Source organism: Leptonychotes weddellii, chromosome 11, assembly GCF_054177405.1.
Source record: "Leptonychotes weddellii isolate Sample4059 chromosome 11, ASM5417740v2, whole genome shotgun sequence".
NCBI classification, from domain to species: Eukaryota; Metazoa; Chordata; class Mammalia; order Carnivora; family Phocidae; genus Leptonychotes; species Leptonychotes weddellii.
Window position 1 is genome coordinate 78,109,179 of NC_138379.1, and position 18,645 is coordinate 78,127,823.

Consider the following 18,645-nt stretch of genomic DNA (forward strand, 5'->3'; position numbering starts at 1 on the left):
AGTAAAGGCTGCTCCAATCAGCCTAATGAAACAGGATCACAAACCAGACTTTCTCAAAGCAACGATTGGCCAGGCAGCTCTCATTAGTCTCACGCCCAGCTTTTTCTTTGGGGGAAGGGGGGGAAAGGAGGAATCAGGAATTCAGTCCTCACTCCCCAAGGCCACCCAAGACAGGGTTGGGGGAAAACTAGGGGGCTTTTCCGCAGAATGTCTTCTCAGAAAAGTGCTTTCTTCGAATTATTTGGGAGTGCGGGTAGGGGCACAGGAAGGCTGGGCATAGTCAGAGGGCGACAGCAAAGTTCCTGGAGGCTGCTTCCAAAATGACAAGTTGAGAAGTGACAACAGTTCTCCTGTGGAATAAGCTGAGGACAGCAGACATGACATACCAAGGAAGGGCAGACAATAGGATCTGAGAGACATAGGACACACAGGACCAGTAAGGAAAAGGGACTGATGATCCCTCTCCATCTTGAGCGACCCCGTCAATACCATAGCCCTATCCCAAGCACAAACTGAAGTTACTGGAGGGTGAGCATCCAGAAGGCAAAGCATCCAGCAAAGACTTCCTGGGAGTTATGTTCCTGGGGGATGATTCAATTCTGCTTCAACCTGCAATGGGTATGGACTGGGTCACAAAAATCTAGTATGTGCCCAGGTCATGGAACCTAGAAAGTGAATCAGCCCCAGCAGTATCTGAAGGTATGCTGACCCACTCCCTCCCTAGACCCAAGGACCTACAGCCCTAAGAACCTGGCCCGAGAACTGATTCACTATTGAGGCATTCTCCATTGCGACTGAGCATAAGCCAGCCCAGCTTCTAGAGCAGAGCTGTACGGTCCTTTCTCCTCCCTTCCGGCCCAGCACATATACCTCTCCACTATTTGCTTCTACAAAGTAGAGACAGCAGCTTTCAAACAGACCAGGAGGAGCACAGAAGAATGCACCGTTAAATCCACAAGTTGACTCACCTGTTCTCTGCCCCTCTCTAGGAGTCCAATTTCCAGTTAAGAGCTGATACCCCAGCTTCCCTAGCAGGGTGATGGGCACAGGAACATTTCATTAGTGTCCCAAAGCTGAGGGAAAATCACAGTCCCAAAGACTTGCAAGAACTCACAGCAAGAAAATCCATCCCTGCAGGTCAGCAGGACCTCAAGCATGACAACTGGCCATGGGTTCATCATGCCCTGGAATGACCCATGGAGGGGAGCTCAAGGTATCAATGTCCAAGAAGCCAGGAAACTGAGAGAAGTCAGTTTTGTGCTGGGACAGAGATACTGTGGCCAAAAAGCCAAGGCCAGGCCCACCTGTAAATGACTCCCCGGATCATCAGCTGGTCTTATTTCTGACTCTCCACATCCGGCCACTGGCTCACTCAAAGGTGGTTTGGTATCACTCTATTTTAACTCCCGGACATGACATAGAAAGGAGAAACCCCTTCAGGTGTCAGGCCTGGCAAGGACCCGGGAATGCTGAGGCGCTGGACAGGCAACTCCAAACTTCAGGATACCGAGTTAAGCCAAAGCGCCAGAGTTGCTCACTGCCTTGGACTTCCTCCAAGGATGCTCACTGCCTTGGACTTCCTCCAAGGACAAGGGCTTTGCAGGGGATCCGATAACTTCCCATTGCCTGCCTGTTGAGGGGCCTGCTGAAGTTAGAAGCCAAACAAAACAAAGCAAAGAAGCAAACAAAGACGTGAGGATCCACAACACAGGGCTAACCGACTTGATGGGTAATGGGGGGAGGGGGAGATCCACAAGGGGAGCAGGCCCTTCGAAGTTTATCACCAACACTCTGAATTTCAGTGGATGCCTCTTAAAAGGAATTCAAGTCACCAAGCTCCCTCTTCCCACACACTGCAGCTGCTTTTCCCACCCACAATAGGATTCTGGACCTAAAATCAAAAATCCTAGATTTCATTTAAGCCTTGGGCACCGCAGTAGTTCAGAATGATCATTTACATTTCACCTGGCCTGAGGGAAAACCTCCTCCAAACTAAATCTGAAATGGTTTCACTTGGCTGAGAAGCAGATACCCAGAGGACCTCAAGGCTCCCAACACTGTCCTTGCTGTCCAAGGCCCCCAACACTGTCCTTCCACGGGCAGACCCTTCTCCCTTCTTTCCTTCACGCCGTTACCCACTAAAAGCCTGTTCAAAACACATCTTCCCGTCCCCCCACAGCTGTTTCTGTTTGATTTTTATTTACCATGGCACCATCGAGTGAGATGATAAAGGGGGAACTGCTTTGAGAAAGGAAAGCCCCTTCGACGATGAGCCATCCTTAAGACAACAAGCATGTTGAGGATAGAACCAAGTTTCTCCTCCCTTAGATTCTCTTCAGTATCCTGTGTGTTTTTGTTGTATAGTAACCTTTACACTTTTGTAAAGGACTTTCATACATGATATTTTATCTTCCCAGCGACCTAGGAGTGAGGTAGAACTTTATCCAAGGTCATAGATAAAAACAAACAAACAAACAAAAATAGTCAAAGGCAAAGTCAGAACTTGAACCCAGGTCTTCTGAAGCCCTTTAGAGGCCACGGGAATCTCACCAGATGTATCAGCTCTGGAAAGCCGCAGGTCCCTTGTGGCACCTGAATTCTACCAGCCCTCGCTTCAGCTGGGAATATCCCGAAGCTATATGCAGCTACTCGATCCCGTCAGTCATTTTACAAGGGGGGAAAGGGAAGCACAAAATCTTAAAAACAATTTCCCAAAGCATCTGGTGGCAAGGGGTCAGGACCAGGGTTTCCACTGGGGACTTCAGAATCTCAGTCCCCGCATCCCCCTCCCCCGCTCTGTCCTGCATTTGGCTCCCAGCAGACTCTGCAGTTCTCTGGGAAGGTGCCCTGGCCTCTGGCCTCCCAGACAGGTGGCGGGCCAGAACAACTTGGCCTCCCTTCCCCCATCTGCAGCCCGGCCTCGGCCTCGGACTTTTAAATGAAAGGAGCTCATATTACCAAGCGACTGTTGTTTATGCTCAGCTGTTCAGGCTCCCTTTTCCTGCAGACACAAGACACCCAACACCTATTACTTCTGCAGACCCACTGACTATAGTCCGGTTTGCAGCCAAAACTTCAGGAGGGAGCCTAAGTGAAAAATACTAGCTGTGAAGTTAGATTTCTCCTGGGTGCACATCCAAGTGAGTATGAGGTACAAGGGGCAGGCCCCCACGGACCCCTCCCATCCCACCTGCCCCAGGGATGCCAAGGACAGGCACCTCGCAAGAGCCGAGGCAGGACTGGACAGGCAACTCGGTGGCCACACTCCTGCCAAAAGCCAGAATGTCCTCGCCCTCAAGCTTGGGACGTGGAGTCTGTCTCCCGCACATGAGAACAGGGCACCCAAGGGCTCGCCCACACACAAGGGAAAAAAGCAGGCAGCAGGCCTACAGGGAGTGGACTTTATTACTACCAGAGAAGCTGTAAATCTGACAGAAATGTGAAGGATACTGCGGCGCAGTTATTACCGATCTTCCAATACAAAGTGAAGGATGGCAGACCTTCCTCTCTAGCTCTCCTTCTGTTGCTGAGCAAAAGAGGAAGTGAGTGTAGGGCTCCGTGTGGAGAATTCAGGTTGGATGATAATCATCTGTTGAGGCTAAATCCAGTTAGGGACTGGAATGTATGACCAAGGATGGATAGAATGGCTTTCTCTGAACGTCTTTAAAGGTAACTGGATCTCAGTGAGAGACAGTAGCAGGAAAGAGATGATGTCTTAAAGGCCCAGTCCCCACCCCATCACCAGGGGTCTGTGAGGCCCCAGATTCCCTCTCTTTTTAAAAAAGCATAAAACAAAGTCCATTTGAACTGATGCATGTCTGGCGCCAGGCATTTTGAACTGGATACTAAACACCTCCCTGAAACCTACAAACAGCTTTAATATCTTACGTGGTGAAATAGGAAATCAGGGAGTAATCACTAGGGTGATGATGGGACAAGGAGCCGGGAATGGGGAGATGGGAGCAAGAGAAAGGACTGGAAAGAACAGGCTTCCACCCCTCTTGGTATCTCAGTTCTGTTCCTTTTACTAATCCCTACCTCATTTCCCTGTGAAGGTGGGAGCTACTGAAGAAGTCAGAGGAGACCGCACGGGATCTGTGTGGTCAGGGGAGGGCAGAGCATGCTGGCTGAACTCAATCTAAATAAAACCACAGTTGGCCAGCCACCATGTCCAGCATCTCCTTTTGAGGAAAGGAAGAAAATGTCACGAGACTTGTATGGAGTCTCAGTTCCCTAGGGCAGAGCGCTGGCGAGGCCTCTCAGCCATGGGGAATGCACAGAGCGGTTCCGCTAGCCTTTGGCAGGAGCCAGGGTGAACAATGACGTCACCTCAGGAGAAGGACTGTCCCCAGATAAGCCTCCCTGGTTTAATTGCTCATCAAAAGGCTTAGGAGTCAAGGAAGAATATTTTGCACAATGACATTTTGCTGCCCTGTGTTCTTGACGCCAGGATACCAAGGCACAGATAGACATCATCTCTTGTCCTCTAAGCCTTACAAGGACAGTCTTTATGTAAACCTAGGCCAGAAGAAACTTCCTGACGTCACCCTATCTGTCTCCTTCCTGTCCTTGCAAGTGGCATGATCTGGGTATTCCGCTGCTTTCCTTGGAAGCACCAAATACTATTGGCCAAATATAACCTAGTGATTAAATGCAGAGGCCCAAGGCATGCTATCTGAGCTTTAGACCCCTTTCCACCACTTACTAGCTGTTTATTTGGGGGCAGGTTACTTAATTTCTCCGTCTCGGCTTCCTCACCTATAAAATCAAGGTAATTGATAGCATCTCCCTCCTGGGTTGTTGTGAGCATTCGAGCAATATAGGACACTTAGTGCTTGGCACATCGTAAGCGGTCTATAAATGTTAGTCTTTGTTATGCTGAATTAAGTCCCTTATAAAACCCTTGTGAAGAAGCATGACTATTCGTGTTGACTTTCAACTCAGTTTAACTGTACAAGTACTTGTTAAGCTAGAGGACTGTGTGAGGTTCCTTACTAATTGCTAGGAATACAGCAAGACAAATAAGACATGGCTTGTGCAGAGCAAGGCCAAATTAATTTAGTGCAAAATATAAGTACAAACAAGGTGTGAGTGGGAAGATTGGTTGACAAATTTTAACTAGAGGGAAAGAGGTGGTCGAGGCAGGCTCTGTGGAGGAATTGGTACTTGAGACAAAGTATGAATTCCAATAGGAAAGAAGAATAGGGCATTATGGAATAAAGAAAGAGTTGTAGTAAAGGCACTGAGGAGTCAAAACTCATGAAGGGTTTTTGAAAATAGGGAGAGATAAGTCAGGGCATATGGAAGGACATAGAGGAGATGAGGACAAACAAGACTCAGATTGGTAAGTGTTCAACGTTTAGATTTTATTCTTTAAATAAAGAGATGCTATTCAAGTTTTTTTGGGGGGGAGTGATATTATCAAACTGTATTTGAGGAACATCAATTCTAGTGACTTGGAAATACATACTGGAGGAGCAAAATATGGGATACAGAGAAGCCAATCGGGAGACTATGATTCAATATTCCATATTTTCAGAATATTGACTATATGCACGGCAAGTCGTTCAGGTAAAAGATGGGAAAACATCTGAAATAGGACAGGAGAAAAATGTGGAATAAGAAGAGGTGGGCAAGGAAAAGAAAGGCCCTCGAAGATCTATTCAGAGACCTAGATTGGAAGAAAACCAAGAATGAGGGATGATTCGGAAGTCTGGAGAGGAAAGGAGCCAACGTTTACTGAATGCCTACTGCAAGCCAGGCACTGGGCTAAGTGTTCACACACAAAATCCCGTCTACCCCTCCCAGCCACCCTGAGAAATAGATATCGAAACTCCGTTTTTAGGATGAGGGGAGATTTTAAAAAGTGACTTGCCCAAGTTCACACAGCCAGCAAGCGGAAGACGGGCACACATTTTAGCTACGCTTGCTCTACTTTAAAACTCATGCTTTTTCAGGCGCCTGGGTGGCTCAGTTGGTTGAGCGTCTGCCTTCGGCTCAGGTCATGATCCCGGGGTCCTGGGATCGAGTCCCGCATCGGGCTCCCTGCTAGGCGGGGAGCCTGCTTCTCCCTCTGCCTCTGCGTCTGTCTCTCTCTCTCTCTGACTCTCATGAATAAATAAATAAAATATTTAAAAAAACAAACAAACAAACAACTCATGCTTTTTCAATTACGCCACGTTTGAGAAAGATAAATGATGCCAAACATCATAATGAAGCCAGGCAGAAGGAAGATGGAGATAATTCCATTAGATTTTGTAACTGGGTCACCGGTGACCTCCAAGAGAACATCTGCAGTAGAGTGGCAAGAAAAGAAAGACTATTGTCAGAAGTTCAAGAGTAAGCAGAGAAGGAATAAATGGAGGCTGCAAGGTTACACCACTTCTTCCAGAAATTAGGCAGTGAAAAGAGTAAGTACATTTATTTATTTTTTTTAAAAGATTTTATTTATTCATTTGTCAGAGAGAGAGAGAGCGAGCAAGCACAAGCAGGGGGAGCGTCAGGCAGACGGAGTAGCAGGCTCCCCACTGAGCAGGGAGCCCGATGTGGGACTCGATCCCAGGACCCTGGGATCATGACCTGAGCCAAAGGCAGATACCCAACCAACTGAGCCACCCAGGCGTCCCTCTATTTATTTTTTAAAAGATTTTATTTATTAATTTTTTTTTGAGAGAGAGAGAGAGCAAGGGCAAGCAGAGAGAGGGGCAGAGGGAGAGGGGAGAGAGAATCTCCAGCAGACTCTGCGCTGATCAGGGAGCCCGAGGCAGGGCTCGATCCCACGACCCTGAGATCCTGACCTGAGCCAAAATCAAGAGTCGGACACCTGCCTAACTGACTGAGTCACCTAGGTGCCCTGACATCTATTCATTTTTAAATAGTCATTGAGCATCTACTGTGTTAAACACTCTTCTAAGACCTGCAGCTGGATTGTGAAAAGCAGTGTGTGTTTGTGAGACACAGAGACAGGGAGAGAGGTGGGGTGGGGGACATTCAGAGCATAGGGATAACGAGTTTTTTTCCTTTGAATTTGTGTGTGTATTTGTGTTTTATTGTTGGTAGATGTTACGTTTCAGAGGAACAAAACGTGACCATGATTATGCCATTTAAAATGGAGTTCTGCCTGTATCTGCTAAGAAAATTGAAGCTTGGTGGAGTACCTGGTAATCTAGCAAATCAATCAAAAAGTATTTAATATGCCCAGACTCTAAGCATACCATAATACTGGGTACTGTGAAGGGTTTCTGAAAAGTTTCTGTGAAACTATTCATTTATTCCTAAAATAATTTTTGAATGCCTATCAAAGATGACCCTGGCCTCCGTTGCTTCAAACCTTGGAAGGGGAGGGGAGAATAGGAAACCAATCCAAGAACTACAATTTGGTAAGAAATTCCACTTCAGTAGAGGCATGTGTCCAATGCAGTGTGAGCCCAGAGGAGAGAGATCTTGATCCAGAGAGATCTTCATGGAGGAGACAGTGCCTACCCAAGGTTGAAGGTCAGCAGATGACTTTTCCAAGTAGAGGAAGGAGGTATGCTTCCGGACAGAGAGGCCACATGTGCAAAGGCACTGAGGTGTAAAAGAGAGTATGGCATATATATATATTTTAAGATTTTATTTATTTATTTATTTGAGAAAGAGAGAGAAAGACAAGCAGACTCTGTGCTGAACATGAGCCCAACACAGGGCTCGATCCCACGGCCCCGAGACCAGGACCTGAGCCGAAATCAACAGTGGGACTCGTAAGCAACCGAGCTACCCAGGCGCCCTGAGAGTATGGTATATTCTTGAAATTACAAAAGAACAAATTAGATCATAATGTTCAGTTGGGTGAGGGATGAGAGCAAGAGAATGTATCTACTATAAATCTTCCTTCGTTCACCCATTCAAATGTGTTTATTGAGCACACGATGTTCTAGGTGCTGGAAAACAGGGGCACGTGAAAGCAAGTCTGTGCCCTGAAGGAGTTTACGTCCTGGGGATCACAAAATTCCGGAATGATGGAAAGGAGATTTCCAAGAACTAATCCATCACTGTATCTCCACTGTTTATTCTGATCTAGATATTAGGAAACAGGCCCAGGGAGGTTACAGACTTTTACTGAAATTGCATATCAAAAAGGCATAGCTTCACAGATAATAAACGGCTTTGCAAACAAAGACCCAGACTCGAAGACCTAGAAGCTTAACTCACTCAAAAAAAAAAAGGGGGGGGGCTCTAAGGCTCTAGGAAATGATACCTTTCAAGTGCTAAAGCAACCACAGAAGGCTTTTATTTCTGACAGGAACTTCGGCCACTCCCCCTTCTCTAAGTCAGAAAATAGCCCCCTTTTACAGACAAGCAAACCAAGATCCAGAGAGGAAGGGATGTTTGAGCCTTGTGCTCCAAACTGCTTCCAGGGTTGAAGAGAACTGTAAGAACTAATTAGCTTGAGATACAAATGCGGAAATTGTAAAGATTGCTCAGTTCTGATGGGAAGGAGGATGCTAGCCTTTACATACCGTGTCACACAAAAAATTAGGATCGTTTTGTTATGATTCAGAAAAGGAGCTGAAGAAGGCTGGGCTCAGTAGAGGGTTCTCAGTGGCAGCCCCTGTAATCTGGCTTTGGACAACCATTCCCACTGCACCCCGAGTTGTCTATCTTTCTGCAAGGAATGTATCTGGAGGGAGTAACTGTAAATAAATAATTCCTGTAAAATTCTTCGTTTATTGTGAGCTCTTATCTTAGTGAAAGTCACGCTGTCCATCCGATGTTCCCACTTTTCAGGAATAGCCCGTTGGCTTCCCTGGCTGTACTCTGCCCTCAAGCTGTCCCTAGTGACAGGCGTCCCCTGGGCTTGCGTTCCCCCCTACCCTTCTTCTAAATTGCTGACACTCTGGACCACTGCCCTCATCATTCGCCTCAATTCAGTGACTGCATGGTATTTTAAATGTCCTGGAATTTGGGGATTGGTTATGCTGGATGAGCTCTAAAGTCTATTGTAGCTCTCAGAGTTTATGAACTAGAAAGGTCTACTTTGCTTTAAGCAATCCCAGTGTATGAAAACACAGATTTTTAAAATGTACATGTCAAAATGATCACATCATACAAATCATTTGTTTTACAAAAGGAAGCCATTAAAATAGGTTGTTTCTTTATACACATGAACATTTTTATTTGATTAATAGAGAAATAAAGTACACTCTATCAGGAAGCCACCTGCTGAGTAACTTAATAGTTTCCAAATAAACATAAAATGTGTCACTGAATGTTGAGTGACCTTGTTTTTCCCTATTTCCAGGAAAAAAACGAGCCCCATTTCCCATATCCTCAACCACTCCCTTGAATTAATCTGGTACTTTGGGAAGACATATATTAACTCTGTCAGACAGCTGGAAAATGTATGAGCAATAAAGCTTCCTGAGGTGATAGAATTACAGGCATGCAAGAAACGTTAGATATTTAGTCCAGTTTCATTAGATATTTGGTCCGTCCTTCTTCCACACCACCCCACCCAGGTTCCCAGATGAGAAACTGAGGCTCTGACAAGATAAATCTTGGACAAGGTCACAAGGCTGGAATTAAAACTGCTTTTTGTAAATCAAACCTCTTTCGGTCAGAGTCTACCTTTATTACTTCCGGTGTAGATTTTGGAGGTAGCATTTTTACCTCTAAGAAGAATTAAAACGCAAATCGCCCTAAGGAGCCCAAATACTCATTCTGCTTTTGTCCCCACACATTCTGTGTGCATTTAATTCCCTCATAAGCCCCCACACAACAAGAATTTAATGAAATACCTCGATAGGAATAATCCCAACATGTGAACATGTAGATTTGCACAAAAGATGTAATAGAATAGTTATTTGCTTTCGGAAAGGCCTCTTAGCTTTACACAAATAGAATTCCTTTATGTGGGGAGTTCCCTGAATGCACTTTAAATATTACTTGATTTGTATACAACTTTGTAACACCACCACTTAATAAAAGTATAGCTGTAAATAATCATTTAATAGGTTCATAACCTTTTGGTTTAAAGCAAATATATGATAACAAGGACTTAAACCAAATGCAAAATCAGTCAGGCATAGATTAGAAATGTTCCAGTGTCCTAAAATTTTTTCGATTCACCTGGGATTTCTTGAGCCAGGCACTGTCTCTTCTCACTTAGGTCTCCTAAAAATCCAATGAGTTAAGTGCCCTTTTTTCCATGCTAGTAATAAGGACATTGAGGCCCAGACAGATTAAGAACTTTAAGCATCAAGATGTGATTCAAACTCAAGTATTCTGAATCCAAAACCAGTGTTTTCTCCACTCTACTGTATTATTCCATTTTGACTTCTTTTTTTTAAGAATTGTTTTATTTTATTTTTTAAAGGTTTGTTTGTTTGTTTGTTTGTTTGACAGAGAGAGAGCACAAGCAGGGGGAGCTGCAGGCAGAGGGAGAAGCAGGGAGCCCGACTCGGGGCTCGATCCCAGGACGCTGTGAGATCATGATCTGAGTGGAAGGCAGATGCTTAACCAACTGAGCCACCCAGGCACCCCTCCATTTCGACTTCTTGTAAAATATATTTTTCCAGCTACCATTCAAACTAGTTCTGTCATTTTTTAATGAAGCCTCTGATTTGATTTGTAATTTGGTCAACAAATCAAATTAATATTTGGGATTGCTATTCCGCAAGCTGATCCACTTCGTTTCCCTGTTTAATTCAGTCAGTTTCTATTTGTTCCCTAGCTAAAATATACCATAAAGTCAATATCAATTTCCTTGGGAGTTCCTCTTGAATTATAAATATTTTTAAAAGAAATACTATCCCAAATATTAAGCAAAACTCACTTTCTAGAAATACATATTTTTTAAAGTTTGTTTGTTTAGTAATCTCTACACCCAATGTAGGACTCAAACTCACAACCCTGAAATCAAGGGTCGCATACCCTTCGGACTGAGCTAGACAGGCAAGAAATATTTTTTATGGCATGTTCAGGCCACATAAGCAGTTTCTCATTTGCAACTAATAACATCAGTATAGCCCTAATTCCTCATTTGTACCCAAATGTCTCTAATACCTCTTACCTGTTAAGAAGTCTACCTGTCGATCTGAGGTGAGTCAGCAGAGTTCTCCAAGTGCTGGTGCCTAGAGGCTCGTATTATTGAGCACTGTCTGCACAATGTTCCTACCTCCTCCAAGCACACAGAGGAGACCGTGGGCCTCTTACAAATGGGGCAGCCCGAGGCTCCACTAAATTGGTTTGTTTACAACGAGGAGCTTTCCACCCCCTGCTGAAATGGTAGCTTACTAAAACACCTTTACAAGTCGCTTTTCTGTGGTCTTCAGGTTCTAATTTAGCTTCCAGAAGTAAATCTAACTTGTTTTCAGGATGTAGTAAGGCACTGGCTTAAATCTTGCCAGCCAGAGCAAAGTCTCCGTTCTTGAAGGCTTGCTCACGTGATCTCTTTCTGTGCAAGTTCACCCTTGAATCCTTGGACCTTGGAACCAGGACATTAAGATCTATCTTCAGTATAATAAAATCTCCCCAGCTTAACTCAAAGAACAGCCAGTCAGCACTCGTTGGTCCCACTGTCCTTCAGGCAGAGCCCCACTCAGATACCAAAATCTAGGTTACTGCCCTGCCTCTTTCTCCCTCCCACCCGTCCCCCCACACACACCCACCCACCTACCCACCCACCCACACACACCCCATTCTTAAAGAGTCCCCTACTTCCTTCAGTGACCAGACACTGTTAATCCAAAAATAAATGGTGAGTGCCCCATCTGTGGAGGTGTTCGAGCAGAGACTGAACCTGCTGGGGACCGTCTCACATTGAGGTAGAGACCGGATGACCTTAGAGGGCATTTCCAGGTCTCAAGTTCAACCAGGTTCCGAGGTTCTGTAGCAAGTGTGTCCAGACTCCTGCTCTCCCCATTCTCCTTTTGTGGCTTCTTCTCTTTATTTTATCCTTTGAGAATGTCCTCCATGTTCATTTAAACCAATCCTTACTGGTGTTTAAAAAACATTGTGGGGTGCCTGGGTGGTGCAGTCCGTTAAGTGACCAACTCTTGATTTTGGCTCACGTTGTGATCTCAGGGTCGTGATCTTGGGGTTGTGGGATTGAGCCCTGCATGGGAGAAGGGGATTCTCTCTCTCCCTCTCCCCTTGCCCCTCCCCCCAACTCTCTCTCTCTAAAATAAATAAATCTTTTTTTTTAAGATTTTATTTATTTATTTGAGAGAGAGAGTGAGAGAGAGAGAGAGAGAGAGCACAAGAGGGGGGAGCGGGAGAGGGAGAAGCAGACTCCCCGCCCAGCAGGGAGCCCGATGCGGGACTCGATCCCGGGACTCCAGGATCATGACCTGAGCCGAAGGCAGTCGCTTAACCAACTGAGCCACCCAGGCGCCCTAAAATAAATAAATCTTTAAGAAAAACAAAAACAACAACAACAACAACAACAACAACAACACCTTGGAGCTGTTTACCCACACTGCTTTTCAACACATCATTATCGTCTGGTATCATAGTTATTGGTGTGCATTTCCCACCTCCCCTCAGACTGTAACTGCCATCTGGGCAAGATTTATGTTCATCTCTGTCAGCCTGTTACGGAGCTTTGCCTCACACAGGGTATAGGCTCCATAAACATGTGTGAATGAATAAATGAGGAGGGGGTGCGAGCGGGGAGGGCAGCGCAGGAGGTTTGAAGAAACCCAGGGCAATTAGTGTCCCAGCTTCCAACTCTCTGGAGATTGCTCCTCCACAGCGAAACCTCCTGGAGAGGCAAAGGCTGAAGAACATCATCGGTCTCAGCCCCACAGGATCCCTAGGGACAGCTCTGAATATGGTCCTAATTTCCCTTAGATTATCACATCACACTCACTACATCATAGAGGAGTTCTCAGAAGTCACCTGGAACTACATTGCTCTTTGCCCAGAACATTCATTCCCGATTAATGAAAAGTTCAGGTTTCTTAGATGAGTGTTTGGACTATGGATCTTTGGGGAGCAATTAAAGAACAGAACAAGAATGCATTTGGAAACAGCTGCTTATCTATCCACTCTTAACAATCTTCTTTCTCTTACTGGTGATGGCGTCAGTTTAACTATTCCTGAGAGAAGGGAATTCATCCTACGCTCTTCTGAAGATCTCCCAACTTCCCTCAGAAAACCCAGGCTGACTTGAGTTCGGGTGCTCCCCACACTCAAGAACATCACCATCCCGTTCCACCATTTCCTGCCCAGAGGACGTCTGCCAATCCTGATTATAAGGCTGACACGAAGCCATAATTTATTCTTCCCCAAATGTCTGTTTATTTCATCTGAGTTTCAAAGCAGACAAATGCCTTAGAGGAAGCCAAGCCCTGCATTTCATAAATAAGACACTAGGCTCAAGAAGTGCCTACCCTGTGACTGCCTTTGTTAGCTTGTTTGCTACACTACAAAAGATGAAGTCAATCCATTAATTGCGGAAGAGCTGAGCCCAGAAACACATTACCACGACTTTTGAAAAAAATGAACTTATTTCAAGAACAGTTTTAGATTTACAGAAGTCACCACACACAATTCTAAAAGCTAAACTACTTCATCCTTCCCGTTACTGTTTTACTAACAGCACCCTCTTATGTCTTACTTCAGGACTAGAGCATGTTGTCAAAATATTTCGTTTTCCATTTTGTTGGCACCAAGTACTTTCTATGGGTAAGTGGTTGGCCCAGGTTCCAGAAACAATTGGCTTGTTTTCTGAGGGGAAATGTTATAAGGAACAACTTACATACCCAGGTTCTACGCTGAAGGTCGGAAGAGAATTTGATTTAAATTAGATCAATAGCCAAGTACAATCATGGTAAGACTAGTTAACATTTATTGTGCCCTTACTAAGAATCAGGTACCATCCCAATTAATCCTCAAATTGACTCAATGAATTAGCTGTTATCCTCATTTCATTTCAGTGAGAAAAAATGAGGCATGGAGAGGTCATTCAAAGACAAACAGCTAGGGGCGCCTGGCTGGCTCAGTGGGTGGAGCACCTGACTCTTGATCTCAGGGTCATGAGTTCGGGCCCCATGCTGGGTGTAGAGATTACTTAAAAAATACATAAATAAATTTCCTAAAAAAAAAAAGACACACAGCTATCAGCAGCTGGGCTGGAGTTCAAACTAGACAATCTGATGTCAGAGTTGATACTCTTCCATCATTAACTTGGTCCCCTCTGTGGTATGGAAGGGTTTCAGTCTTGAAAGTCAGCATAATGGTCCTAAGTTGGTCTCGGACTTGATAACTCATTCATACACCTATAGTACACAATGACCACATGTGCCTTGTACAAAATACCACATAAATTCTTAATATCCATCCCATGATTGGTTTGATATAAATAAAAATTCAGTGTGTGCAGATACAAATCTTGGACATATGAATTCCCAAAGCTGGCGGACATATTTGCATATCCTTGACATTTACAGCAGATTTTTCAATTATTATCAAGCATGTAATACTCATTTATTTCCTCACTTATGGAAAACAGTATAACCTAGGAATTAAGGGCAAATAAGTATAAGCTTTCTGGAACTAGAATGTTTGTGTTCAAATCCTGGATCCACCATCTACTAACAAGTTAATCTCTCAGTGCCTCAGTGGACTCACTTGCAGAATCAGACTGAGTACTATCTCAGGGGCTTGTTGAGAAGATAAGATGATACATATAAAGCACTTAGCACAGTCCCTAGCACATAGTAAATGCTAAGTGAAATCCATGATTGTATTTTTACGCCTGCACTCATGTGTATCGGCACTGAATGTTCATCACTGATACAGTAACGGGCATGAGGCAACAAGGGATGCCTGCTTGCACACACACATCATACACACACCACCGAGCGCTATGAAAATCCAGTGTATTGGGGCGCCTGGGTGGCTCAGTCACTTAAGCAGCTGCCTTCAGCTCAGGTCATGATCCAGGGTCCTGGGATCGAGCCCCGCATCCGGCTCCCTGCACAGCAGGGAGCCTGCTTCTCCCTCTCCTTCTCCTGCTCCCCCTGCTTGTGCTCTCTCGCGCTCTCTGTCAAATAAATAAATAAAATCTTAAAAAAAAAAAAAAAAGAACCTGCCTTCCAGTGTCTCCAGTGTCTGTACTTGCCGTTTCTAACGGAACCAGAGAACGCTCCATTGCTTCCTTACAATGGGAGTGGTTTTGCCATTCAATTATCATCACCACCGCACTCAACAGAAGTTAAAAGATGGCATTTGGGTCTTCCATTCGAGCAGGTGATCTCTGTATCCCTTTCATTACAGGAGAAGCAACTGGTAAAGCTAATGCAATGTGCTGTAACTAATGCTTCAGAGATGCTCAAAGCACGGCATCCTTAATCCACTTTGAAGACTAACTGTATTCAGAATGCTAGGTTTTCTATTAAGCTATATGTTATAGTAAAATCAGCTGCAGGGGAAAATCCTCTTTGAAACGGAGCTAAACCATTTTTATTTATTTCTAAAACTTACAAGAGCGTGGGGCAAGAGAAAAAAATAAAAAACCCCAACAAACGTCAATAATAAGATACCAATTTAACCCTTGACGGAGCTAGAGCAATGGCAGCCATGTGGGTTTTGCACAAAGGCGTATGTGGCATGACATCTAGAACCCTCATGGGCATCGGGAGGCCAAGAAATAAGAGACTATTCTCATAAGGAGCACTGGGTGCCTGGCTGGCTCCGTTGGTAGAGCATGTAGCTCTTGATCTTGGGGTTGTGAGTTCCACCCCCGTATTGGATATAGAGATTACTTTTAAAAAAATCATAATAAGAAACACTAAAAGCTAGCCACAAAGTTACTGTTTTACCAATGAAGCATGATGGCAGAGGTTTAGTGGTTAAACCGTGACCAACAAGAAAAGAGGGGAACTCCACGTTTTCTCTCTGATCCCTTCCCATGTGCTTAATGGAACACTAAATTTGCTCTGAATTTCTGAAGAAAAGAAAGGGATATGCAAATAGACCCCGGGTTCTTGTGGAAGTTTCCAAAATCCCCACTCCCATAATTACGTTTCTGATGTTTGTTGATCCGTTCTCTATCCAAGACATGTCACCCCAGTACTGCCATTAACACAATGAGGGAAATGCAGGAAAGATCAAAGCAGAGTGCCCCATGTCTCTCATTTTGACAGAGTATGCTTTGCCACATTTCTGAGAGGGATGAAGGGAATAAAAAAGAGTAACAATAAATAAGGAAGTATCATTTCTCTCCTTTGCTGGTTTGGATGGCAGAAAACCACGTGTGCCTCCCTTCCAGTAAGGGTGAGAGCCCAGGTCTAGGTGAACTCAGGGCAGACAGTGAGATACTCCATGCTCCATTCCAGGCAGGTAATATGCAAGCTCAAGATGGATTCAATCCAGGGACACCTGGGTGGCTCAGTCAGTTGAGCACCCGACTCTTGATTTCAGCTCAGGTCATGATCTCAGGGTTATGAGATTGAACCCCACATCAGGCGCCATGCTCAGCAGGGAGTCTGCTTAAGATTCTCTCTCCTTCTGACTCTTGCCCCCCTAACCTAGAGCTTGTGCATGCTCTCTCTCTCTTTTTCAAATAAATAAATACTTTTTTAAAAGATGTATTCAATCTAAAAACCCTACTTATAAGGGAAAAAGAGAGTGGATGCGGGCCTTTGAATTTCTTAGCTTAACAAAACATACTCAAAGTTATGGGGAAAATAGCATCCTCAGGGAGTAGGGTTTCCATACAGCACCACAGAGCTATTGGAAAGCAACATGCTTAAATATAGTGAGAGTCCTATGCTAGAAACCTTTTAACCTTACAATCCTAAGACTTTTGTGATTTGGAAGAAGAAGGCTTTTGATTGTTGAGCAGATCTGAGTACAAATCCTCTGTTGTCACCACTGTGTGACTTAGCCAAGCTACTTACTTCTCTAGGGTTCTGTTTCTTTCTGTACAAAGAGGAAAAATACTACACATTTCATGGATTGTGAAAATTAAGTGATACACTAAAAGTAAAACGCCTGGCTAATATTAGGCACTCAACACATTGCTTAGGTTTTGTTTCTTTTTTTTAACAGTAATAATAATTATTTCTTATACAAGAGAGATTATTTAACAGTGAAAAGTTGGCAACAACCAACAGACTAAGGAAATCATAGTATTTTTCACTCAAAGGAGAAATGCAACTATTTAAAAATATAAACATACATCTACTATACATTTAAATTGTTTACTTATTTATTTTTTTAAAGTAATCTCTACACCAAACATAGAGCTTGAACTTAGGACCCTGAGATCAAGAGTCATATGCTCTATTGACTGAGCCAGGCAGGCAACTTTGTATACATGTGTATACATTTGCTGGAAGTGTAATGATTTTACACATACACCAAAATTACAACACTCGTGTGTGTGTGTGTGTGTGTGTGTGTAAATTTCTGTGTTGTACTAAGTGGCATTATTATAGATGTTACTTGCTCATAACAATTGCTTTTAAGAGATTATATTTTTAATCTAAAAAAAGTGGAAATTAAATTCATTCCTTAATTTAAAATGAAAAAAACTAGAGCTGTGTAAATGGTCCCTTCTGAGTCTCTGGGGAAATATAACCTAAGCCAGTAACACCGATCCCCACCCTTGCCACATCCAGCCTAAAGAGCAGCAGATCCCTTCCAGTGCTGACGGTATCATTTCTAGAGACCTACTCAACTGGGATTGCTACAGGAAAACCATCATCTTCCCTGTTTATTTAATTATGAAATCTGTGGCAGGGGCGCCTGGGTGGCTCAGTCGGTTAAGCATCTGCCTTTAGCTCAGGTCATGATCCCAGGGTCCTGGGATTGAGCCCCATGTCGGGCTCACTGCTCCTTGGGGAGTCTGCTTCTCCCTCTCCCTCTGCCTGCTGCTCTACCTACTTGTGCTCGCTCTCTCTCTGTCAAATAAATAAATAAATAAAATCTTAAAAGAAAAAAAAAGAAATCTGTTGTAGATATTTGCTACACCTGCTTTTGCCAGACACCATCCTAGGTGATAAGTCTGTGAGGATCCTGCGCTGGACGAGAACAAAACCTGCTAAAAGAAGATAATGTGACTCTTGATCTCAGGCCCATGTTGGGGATAGAGTTTACTTAAAAAATAAATAAATAAAATAAAACTTCAGAAGAAGAGAAGCCATTTGCAATCTACACAGAAGGTAGTGGGATGCTCCATACGAGGTACACAAGGCACTTCAGGGACCGCCTCCGTACGTCAGCAAACCACAGGGAGGCATGAGGATGGAGACGGGTCTCGTAGGTAAAAAACTTAAACCTTGCCCGGAAGCCACTCAGCAGTGAAGTGGCAGAGCAGGGGAATCTGAACACGCCCTCTGAGGACATCTCCTCTGATTTCTTCCCTCGATCACTGCCTCCCTACATGAAGTGATCTGGAAGTTTTGTTGGCCAGCATCTTCTTTCTAAGTCTTCCTTGTCCTTCTTCAAACCCTGAGTAAGCATGTGATGTCCCAGCTCTCAAGAAGAGGAGATGGTTGGGACGCCTTGGTGGCTCAGTTGGTTAAGTGTCTGCCTTCAGAATGAGATCTTGCCATTTGCAACGACGTGGATGGAACTGGAGGGTATTATGTTGAGTGAAATAAGTCAAACAGAGAAAGACATGTATCATATGATCTCACTGATATGAGGAATTCT

At 44.2% G+C, this 18,645-nt stretch overlaps 1 protein-coding gene across 3 annotated transcripts in view; it reads right to left on the reverse strand.

The window, feature by feature from the left end:
- The window catches only part of GRAMD1B (GRAM domain containing 1B), a 205,749-nt gene that overhangs the window by 138,603 nt on the left and 48,501 nt on the right, over positions 1–18,645 (reverse strand). The window lies entirely within an intron of this gene.